This window comes from Carassius auratus, unplaced genomic scaffold, assembly GCF_003368295.1.
Source record: "Carassius auratus strain Wakin unplaced genomic scaffold, ASM336829v1 scaf_tig00005994, whole genome shotgun sequence".
Taxonomy (NCBI): Eukaryota; Metazoa; Chordata; class Actinopteri; order Cypriniformes; family Cyprinidae; genus Carassius; species Carassius auratus.
Window position 1 is genome coordinate 28,236 of NW_020523725.1, and position 10,725 is coordinate 38,960.

General features: G+C 36.3%; 1 pseudogene; it reads left to right on the plus strand.

Annotated features, from left to right (window-relative positions):
• Positions 1–568: 568 nt before the first annotated feature.
• Positions 569–10,696, plus strand: LOC113071126 (G protein-activated inward rectifier potassium channel 3-like; annotated as a pseudogene).
• The last annotated feature ends 29 nt before the right edge of the window (positions 10,697–10,725 follow it).

Here is a 10,725-nt window from a genome sequence, read left to right on the forward strand (position 1 = left end):
TAATGTTTCTTTTTTCAGAATTTTATTGAGAATATGGAACACATCTGCCAGCAGAGGGCATCATATTTTCCTTATCCTGCGTTATTTTTTTTTATTATTTTTTTTTGCTGCGAGTTGTACATTTTTAATCCTGTTTTACTTATATATATAATTTTGTATATTTGTACACACACACACACACACACACACACACACTAGACTGCTGCAACAATCTCACGCTAGCAGACAAACGGGCATTTCATCATTCAACTCCATTGCTCTCTATTTAATTAGTCTACAAGATTAAACCTAATCAGATTGCATACTTAAAGCACATTTTAACTAACAAGCTCTGTTATTAAATATTTAATAACATACAAAAATATATATCAAGCTTCAGGTTTTAAATGACATAATTGCAGCATCGTTTCTTAGAAGGTGGGTTACATTTTTCTCTTGTATCATTTTCCTCATGACATTTGAATATTATATTATAATATTATATTAATGGAATCATATTACTGTTATATGTTTATTTATGCATGAAATATGCAAATAAATAAATTTGGTTGCATTAAAAATCATTTAAAAGAGAAATATTATGAAATATATTGATGCAGTTTATTTAAAGTAATAAATCATTATGGTGGCTCATTTTTTTATGTGTGCGAGAGATATTTTTGTGACAATGACCTCATCTCCACCCCCTCTTCTCCTCCCCTCTTTCCCTTCTCCATCCCACCTCTAATTGCCCAATTCTCTACGCGTTCTGCCTCTTTTCTCCTTCTCTCTCTCTCTCTCTCTCTCTCAGACACACACACGCGCGCGAACACCTGCGCAGAGCCGGTGAATCACGCCGACGCCGCTTCGCTCTCCAGTCTCTCATCCATCCTGACAGCCAGATCGCCTCCATTTTAACCAGGAGCCTCTCCGCAGTGGAAAGACGATTCATTGCCATCATCTGCAAGCACAAGAAGTGCGTTTCGATTAATATTTCACAAGTTCCTTCTCGCTCTGTGTGGATTGGCTGGCTCTCTTTTGTTTCCTGGAGGTGAAATGATGCTGAAGTGATGCTGCGTCGCTGTTCCCACCCGCTGTAGAACAACATCACCATCATCATCATGAGTATGAGTCTGATCGAAAAGCCCAACATGAGAGATTCGGACTAACAAATCCGAACGGCTGGTGAAGATCTCAAGTGTTTCAACCCCTCAAGTTAACGTGCTGGAGAACGCCATAGTGGCAGGTAGGCTTAGTTGTACTCTTCTACACTGGTTGATGTTTTTTTGCTGATCAAGACATGTTATTAATTAAACATCAGCAAATGTGCATGCATTATATGCTTTTTCACGTTTTGGTTCTTGCTTTATGTGACTGCATGATTGCCCTACAAGTATTTTAAATACTGATTGGTACTGAAATATTAAATGTAGGCTACAAAATGGAGAACAACAAAATTACATATATGAAAACTTTTGATGAATTGCATAAAATTTTTATTATTATATATATAAAAAAAAAAATATATATATATATATATATATATATATATATATGTATATATATATATTATTACATATATTATAAACATAAAAGAGTGGAATATATATATATATATATATATATATATATATATATATATATATATATATATATATATATATATATAAACCTTGTGTTTTTCCACTAGTTTATATTCCAGTAAGGCTGTAAATTTCATATAAACAGCAGGCAGTGATCATAAGGTCAAACAAACATAGGCCACTGGTTATGTGTGTTTTCATGTGTGTGTGTGAACATGTATGTGTGTAATTGCAGCTTTATGTCACATCCAACACTCTTTTCTCCCAAAAGACCAAAATTAGAAAACATGACAATCCCACTTTCCATCAGGACTGTGAACAAACCACCCACACAAACAGACAGAAAAACGGAGACAAACACAAATACATGAATACACACACTTTTTCCTTTCCATTTTACTTTAGTAAACTATGCAGTATTAATTATGTAGGCCTAGCAGGGTATATATCAAACAATAGTCTACTATTTTACTCTTTATTGTGCGCTGTATACACAGACACACAGCAGGTTTGTCCACAATGCAGCTAATTTGTCAACTGTGCTACCTGCTCCATTCAGTCTAATTCAAGTAGGATTGATTTCTTTGTGTGTGTGTGTGTGCGTGTGTGTGCCCTAGCTGAGCCCTGCCAATCCTGAAATATGGCAGTCCGAGATATCCAGTCTCTTTTGTCAAACCTCGATTCCGGCTCTGTAATGTTACTCCAGTACTTTGTGTTGAACACATGAGCATGTCTCCACACAGATCCACTCAATCCATGAAAGATTCATGCGTCTAAATGTGGCCCAGACCAAGAAGGCATATCATGATCAATCTTCAAGTAGGCGTGATTACTACTGCCACACTATCAGAGCTATATATAACATCTCGCTGGACTTCGCACCCTAAAACCCTGTGTAAACACAGCACACAGGATCAGACTCAGTCAGACTGATGTTATCATTACTGTAGAGATGATGCAGCAGTGAAATATGCCATTATAGATGAATCAGTAGTGATGTGATATTTGATTCTAGATACAGGATGTTTGATATTCTGTGCAATGAAAACAAGAAGGCGGTTTTTAATGCAGGCCATGTCACTGTTTTCCTGCTATGATGAGATGAGGAACTGTGACTGGCTTTGTTTATCTTTCTGAGCAGATAGAGGTTTTCTTTCTGTGCGTATTGTGTTGATTATAAAGGAACATTTTGTATGTGAGTAAAAGCTGATTGTGTGCTTTCTAAGGCAGTAGCATTGGGAAAATAACTGTTTTCAGACAGGTTTCTTGAACACAAGCAGATACTTGACACAGGTGAGTTGAGACAGTCAGGATGTTTTAACTAACAGTGATGCCAATAAACCAATAAAGCTTTGTTCACTGCAATGCACAGACTGCACATTTATTGACTGTATTTTCCCATAGACTTCCATTGTAAGTGCGTTATTATGATGAACACAGTGAAACAAATCAAAATTATAGTCTGTGGCAATCAGCAGCATCTTTGGCATTGAACTTCACTTGTTTTGAACCCCAAACAATCCTTTAATTGTACTCATCAGCATTTCTCAAAAGCATCGTAAGCCTAAGTATATATTAGAGACAGTTGATGGCAAGGGTTTCTATGTTATGCTAGGCTTATGATGCTTTTGGGAAATGCAGACCTGTATGTTTAGTATCCATGGACGGTTGCCTGTTTCTGGGTGCATTTGTATTTGTGTGGGCATCAGAGCTGTGGATCAAATACAGCACAAAGTGAGCTTAAATCCTTAAGCTGCCTTTTCACTCTCTTGTGAAAATGTGATTAGCTGTTGAACCCGGAGGTTAATTCAAGTCAAGTTAGACATTACATCCATACATCAATCTGCTCTTGGGGTCTTTGTGTTTTGCTAAGAGCCCTCCTGATAACAGATTGGATGCTGGACTGTATATTGAAACAAGCTTCATCAACTGCGTGTTTGATATGGAAAATGTTTTTTTGTAAGGTTGAATTGCATGAAGTCATCAATGTAATCTACTTAAGTTAATTTCAGGCAGGATGCTTCATGCATAACGGGGGAGGTGAATGAAAGGCAAGGTTCAAATTAATGTTAAGCAATCATCAGCAGTGAAATAAAGCCGTTTGCTTTTTGGTGGGTGCAAATTACTTTGAAATCCTGAGAATGTCATAAGAGATTGTTATAAAACTTTCAGCCCATCGGTAAAACTTGTTAATTAGGTCTTTTTTGGTTTTATCAGTGTCTATCTGTGTCTCTCTCACTGTCTTTTTTTGCAGAAATCAAACAAAGGCACAAATGAAACTCTGCAACTGAGAATAAGGCTCTGAGAAACATTGTTAACACACACAAATTCACTTACTGCTTAACACACACACACACACACACACACACAATGGCACTGGACAACACCGGCTTCTCATCGTGCGCCGAATCCCTGTCCCTCCCAGTTCCAGAGAAAGGGGAGGGGCCTGTGAGGAGGCCCCAAAGGATGCTCCGCCCACCAATGTACAGAACGTATTCGAGGAGCTGGGGCATGTCGTAACCACGGAGACAGCCCCGCCCACACAGCAACAGGCCAATAACAGCATGTCCTTCCAGGATAAGATGGCAGCGAGGGAGGCACAAGCCAATCAGCCATTCAAGAAGAAAATTCAAGGGGCAGTGCAAGAGAGGGGCAGGTTTGGATGGGGTAAGACTCAATTATATCAGATGCTGTAGGAGTCGGTGGCTGCCAAGACTTTGTTCTGCTTACCTGTAATGAAACAGACTGACCTACTCAAACACCACTATAGGAATACATGTAACTGGTCTTCTGCTTGTTTATGTAGCATTTATTACGTTTTGGGATATGTGAATCTCAGTTTTACTTTGTCAATCTTGTCTGTTTTTTTATATGGATTGCGGTAAGCTGCTCAGTGATGGTGTTTGCCTACTTTTGTGTCTGCTCTAATTTTTCTGTGCTTCTCTCCAGGACGCAACAAGCGTAAAAGACAGCGCTATGTGGAGAAAAACGGCCGTTGTAATGTGCAGCATGGTAACATGCGTAAGACATACCGTTACCTGACGGATATCTTCACCACACTGGTGGATCTGAACTGGCGTTGCTCTCTGCTGGTCTTTGTCATGGCGTATGCAGTCACCTGGCTCTTCTTTGGAGCAATATGGTATCTCATTGCATACTGCAGGTATGAATAACACACACAAACACACAGTTTTTATCTTTAACTTTATCTTTTAACCCTTTTAAATCATAAGAATATATATTTTTTTAATGCAAAATCATGCATATTTTTTTTGCATAATTTAATACAAAACTTTCCTTCAGTAAACAAAGAATGTGGAACGTATTGGTGACAGTTGGTGTGCATTGTAATAATATATGCATGTATAAAACTTGACTAATATATATGACGTGACAATATATATAAATAAATATATATATATATATATATATATATATATATATATATATATGTGTGTGTGTGTGTGTGTGTGTGTGTGTGTGTGTGTGTAAAATACTAGCAATTTCCGGGTGAATTTGTTTGAAAGTATTTTTTCAGTCTATGTAAATAATAATTTTTCTGCTCATAGATGCAGTGCCTTTGTGTCGTCCACACTCTGTCATTTTTGTCCATGCTAGATATGAACACAAGTAATCTGTGTAGGTGGACACTTGAGAACAAGCGATCCTCTTTGGGCTGTAAGATGCAAGAGGCAATTTATTGAAGGAGACTGTGTGAAAAAAAAACAGAACATCTCCATCGCTTTTGAATGTCCTCTGACGCTCTCTCTCTCTCTCTCTCTCTCTCTCTCTTTGGTATGGCAGGGGTGATCTGGATCATTTGGAGGATGAAGCGTGGACTCCATGTGTAAATAATGTTAATGGATTCATCTCTGCGTTTCTTTTCTCCATTGAAACGGAGACGACCATTGGCTACGGTCACCGTGTCATCACTGACCAGTGCCCAGTAGGCACCATGTTACTGCTGCTACAGGCCATACTGGGATCTATGGTCAATGCATTCATGGTAAGATCAAAAATGTGGTACACTTTGGCGTCCAATCACTTAAAAAAATTAACAAATCTTGTGTTTTTTAGCTGTGCAATCTAAGATTTTATATTTTTTTATACAAATTGTAACGCTGACTCCATTATTCAAGCTGAACCATAATAAGATTATTAACAAAAAATGTAAATATATATTCATTTGATTAATAATTTCATATTACCTTTATTTTATTAATAGTAATATCATATTATAATTTTAATATCAATACTTAATATTATTTAGTGCCTTTGAAAATATTTTTAAAGCATCTCAGGTACTACTTGCATTCTTTTATTGACAACAAATATGTATATTAAAGGTTATTAAAATATGATAAAAAATCGAAATGACATATAATAAATTTTGTTATTTATTGTCTTGATGTTTCAACACTATTAATTTTATATTTTTTTTATCACCAACAACAAAATGCATTTTTTTTGTACTATTATTCATTTTCTATTTATTTTGCAACCCTTACCATCTGTGTGATTTCTTTATTTTCTAGAAATAAACCTGAAATAAATCAAATTTATAAAAATAACTGTGTTGTATATAAACATATGTAAAGTTGTATGAAGTTATATAAACTATAATAGTAAAGCATTTAAAAGGTTGATGATTTTAGGAAGGTTAAGCACTTTTTTGAACACTTTGTTTCACTGATCATTTGTTGAAAAAGCAAATAATTATAAGGCATTTCAGGAAATATTTACACTCTTTTTGTAGAAAGTGCCCCATGATTCCCATGTACAATGTGGCCTGGGACAGCTTTTTTTTTTTTGCACGTGGCTTTCGTTTGTTGATTTGTGCTCTGCTGAGTTATATCATCCATAACCAAGAGCAAATGAGTCATGCGTTTTGGAGCACAGATGTGCGTACCCTTTCCCTCTGTTTCTGTTTCAGTGTCTGTCTTTCCTTTTCTCCTTTTCTAATGCTGTCTCTTCTGCCAAATTCAACCCCCTTCTCAATCTCTTTTTTGGCCTATTTTTATGTATTTTATGGTTATGATGAGCTCATTTAGATCTCCGTGTCCTGGTTTAAATGTTGCCCCTGGGGGCTGTGTTCACACACACACACTTGAACACAACACACACTCTCTCTAAATGTCATGTCTTCTAGTATCTTCTTTTGTAAAAGGTTTGAAAGCTAAAAGGTAAGGTATGTATATATATATGTATATTCTCATATTTGATGCTTTTTCTGTATGTGAGTGTGATTTGAACTCAAACAACATCCAATAGTCCAGTAATTTCTCTCCTGGATGAAGTTTAATAACAAAATTAACTGGAAAAAATGACATGGTCCAAAAACTGTATCTTGCATGAGTCGTTGCTGGAAATGATGTCACCAGTATTATAAGAAACATTAAATTATTTAATTACTATTATTTATCAGTTGTGTAATCTACACAATTGTTAATTTCACATCTGTATAAAGACACAAATAACTTATGGCTCTTACAACAAAAATCAAAAACTATTTTAATTTTTTTTATTTGAAATAAAGTTGACTGAATGTTAGAAATAAAACTTAAACTTAAAAAAACTTTTTGACTAATGAGAAACTTTAAACCTTAACAAAATTAGAAATGTTTCCTTGGAAACTCTGTAAAAATGATTTTTCTAAGTAGTAAATAAAACAAAGATTATTAAGAGTATGTTGTACTAGAAAATACTATTTCTTGATTGTGTTACTTGCTATTTGAATTATTTCAGTATTTTCATTATTTATTTTAAATTGACTTATTTCAAAGTAAACCCTAAACCATTTTTGTCCAACTTTAGTAAACTGAAGTTGAAGTATTAAAATGACTAAAATACAAATAAATTAAAGTTAAATAGAAATATAAAAACAAAACCAGCAGAAACCTCAAACAGAAAACTCCTTGAAAAATTGAAAAAAAAAAAAAAAATGCCTGCAAATTAAGAAAACAACTTAATCAATTTGACAACACACGTACTGCAAATAACAACACAACCAAACAAAGACATGGTTGCAAATAAAATTCTTTACTTGGTTATGTAGTGAGATTCTGCAGTGCGTTTCTTTATTTGTTTGCGTTGTGAGCATTTGCAACACCTGCAGTCAAACTGATGAAGTTTTCTTGAATTGCTGGTGCTTTTTCTATTTGCATGCGTTTTCTGAAGTTGCAGCCTGTTGAGCTCTCTCGGACACCCTAAAAATATGAATAAACAATGGAATAGTACATAAATCTAAAATATCTCTGAAAACAACTCACATATTTTAAAAATCAGTTTCTTTGTCTCTCCATCTCTCACTAGGTTGGTTGTATGTTTGTGAAGATCTCCCAGCCGAATAAGCGTGCGGAGACCTTGGTGTTTTCTCGTAATGCTGTCATCTCATTGCGGGATGACAAGCTCTGTTTGATGTTCCGCGTCGGGGACTTGAGATCCTCCCACATTGTGGGCGCCAACATGAGAGCCAAACTTATCAAATCCAAACAGACACAGGAGGGTAAGACAGCATTTCCCACCCTCACAGGCCTCATCTGCAGCAGCAGCACCCTCATAGAATATATGTAAGGGGGCGCCCCCTGCTGGCTGTAATGTATAATGTTGTGAACACTCTCTTATCAGAAACAGTTTGTTTCACTGTCTTTTTTCTGTAGGGTGAGTTTATTCCGCTGGATCAGACTGATATCAGTGTTGGTTTTGAGACAGGGGATGATCGTCTCTTCCTGGTGTCTCCGTTAGTGATCTCTCACGAGATCGATGTCCGCTCTCCGTTCTGGGACATGTCACAATCTCAGCTGGAGAAAGAGGACTTTGAGGTTGTGGTCATCTTGGAGGGGATGGTGGAAGCTACAGGTACACTAATACTTAGATATATTATGCGAAATCTGTTGTGGTTTGTGTTTAGTAATTGACGTATATATTCCGATCTACAGGAATGACCTGTCAGGCACGGAGCTCTTACCTGGCTGAAAGAACTGTTATGGGGTCACAGGTTTAGTCCCATGATGACGCTGGCTGAGGGATTCTTTGACGTGGATTATGGGGCTTTTCACCACACTTTTGAGGTATGTGGTGTGGAATGGGAATTTCTAATCGGTGGATTTGAGGTTCTGCGGTAAAACATTTCGTATACACTCTTAAAAATAAATTTCTTTATTGGCATCTTGGGTTCCATGAAGAACATTTAACATCAAAGGAACATTTACATTGCACGTAAGGTTCTTAGTGGCAAAGGTTATTTAGGATTTTAGAAAATCTATGGCTAAATCTGAGTGTAATTATTCTCAATTGTATAATTCAACCTGACTATGCACTAAATAAATGTTTAATTTGGAAGTTTTTATTTGTTTAAGTAGCTGTATCACCATATCTGGGTTTTATAGTGCAGTGTGCATCTTCTCTAATATAGTTTTTTCTTAAATCCCTTACAAAGTGAATAAACTAAAATATGTTGAGACCACCGTATTAGCTTAAAAGTCTCTGTAATAATCATCTGTCTGTGCAAGGCTGACTGGCACTTTATGTAAAAGCAGAAAATATCTCTTTACTTTTGGGATTTTATGTGCGTAATCGATCAAAAATTCTGATTCAAGTTGCTTCGGGTGCTGCTGTAGTTTTGGATGAGTCATGAATGTACATCGTCAGAAGAAATCCAACTACTTACACAATCACATTGTCCTCTTTGTCCTGAATAAACAGCATTTTTGTATAAAGTTACAATAAACCATTTTATGTTCTATTAAAAAAGGAATAATATTGTAATAAATAGGTACTATTTAAATTAATATTAACATTACAAATATTTGTAGAGTAACATGTGTACAATATACAGCTATTCAATTAAATAATTTATGTTGAAACCTCTGTATTAGCTTGTTCAAAGGCTCTGTAATAACAATCTGCCTGTGCAAAGCTGATTAGCATTTTATATCAGAGCAAAAGTTATGTTATACTATATATAGTTAATTTTTTTTCATATTTATAAAGATATTTTTATGTAAAGCTACGTTAAACCATTTTAAGAAGATTCAGATAAATGCTTTAAATACACTTACTACTGTTGTTCATGATCCTTCAAAGGTGGACACGCCCTCCTGTTCTGCGAGAGCCCTGGCATTGGCTGCCGCCCGTTTGGACGCTCATCTCTATTGGTCGATCTCCAGTCGGCTTGATGAAGAGAAATGGGAGGAGCCTAATGCGACTGAGCAAACGGGGAAGTCCACTGATTCAGAATCTGTCAGGGAGGGAGACAGGCCAACATTTACTGTGGGCGGAGTTACAAATACCCAGGACCAATCGGTTGTAGGAGAGCAGAACGGCAGTGTGACCACTGACCAGTCAGAATCTGAGGCTTAAAAGGATGCAAGAATGTAAAAAGGTACGGAAAATGTTCGAAGGAGTCCACAGTTGATGTAAATTTAACTTTAGACTGGATTGTTCAATGATCCAGGCCGCCTTCTTTGAGTTATATTTTTAAATGTATAGTCGCTAATGCCTAGCATAGAATACTTTCCCCAAGGGGGAAATCCTAGTGTCTCCTTGCTGTGTTTTCAGTCAGATTAAATCTTAACTTTTGATGTTTCACGACAACACCAACGCCTTTGAATTCACTAGTAGCTATAATTCAAACTCTAGTGGGCTGCCTCACTGTCTGCCCTCTACTTAAGTATCATTCTAAATGCTATGAAACCTGTGACGCACACATGCGGTGTTGTCTTAAAGGGATAGTTCACCCAAAAAAACGAAAACTCTGTCATGATTTACACACGCTCATGTTGTTCTAAACCTAAAAGTTTGTTTCTTGTGCTGGACAGAAAAGAAGATATTTCGAAGAATGTGAGTAATGAAACAGTTGCTGGTCCACCTTTGACTTCATGGTGTAGAAGTCAATGGCTACCGGCAGCTGTTGGGTTAACCACATTCTTCAGAATATCTTCTCTTGTCTTGAACAGAACAAAGAAAGGTTTGGAACAACATAAGGGCAAGTAACCGACAGCATTGTCATTTTTGGGTGAACTATGCCTTTAAAATGAGGCTAAAACGAAATATCTTACATGGTGTTTAGGTAGGCAACTCGCTAGGTATTGAAACTGAACTGACATGTCTGATTGGTATTAGTTTCAATCATTTGAGTAAAACTTAACAGTCCTTAACGTTT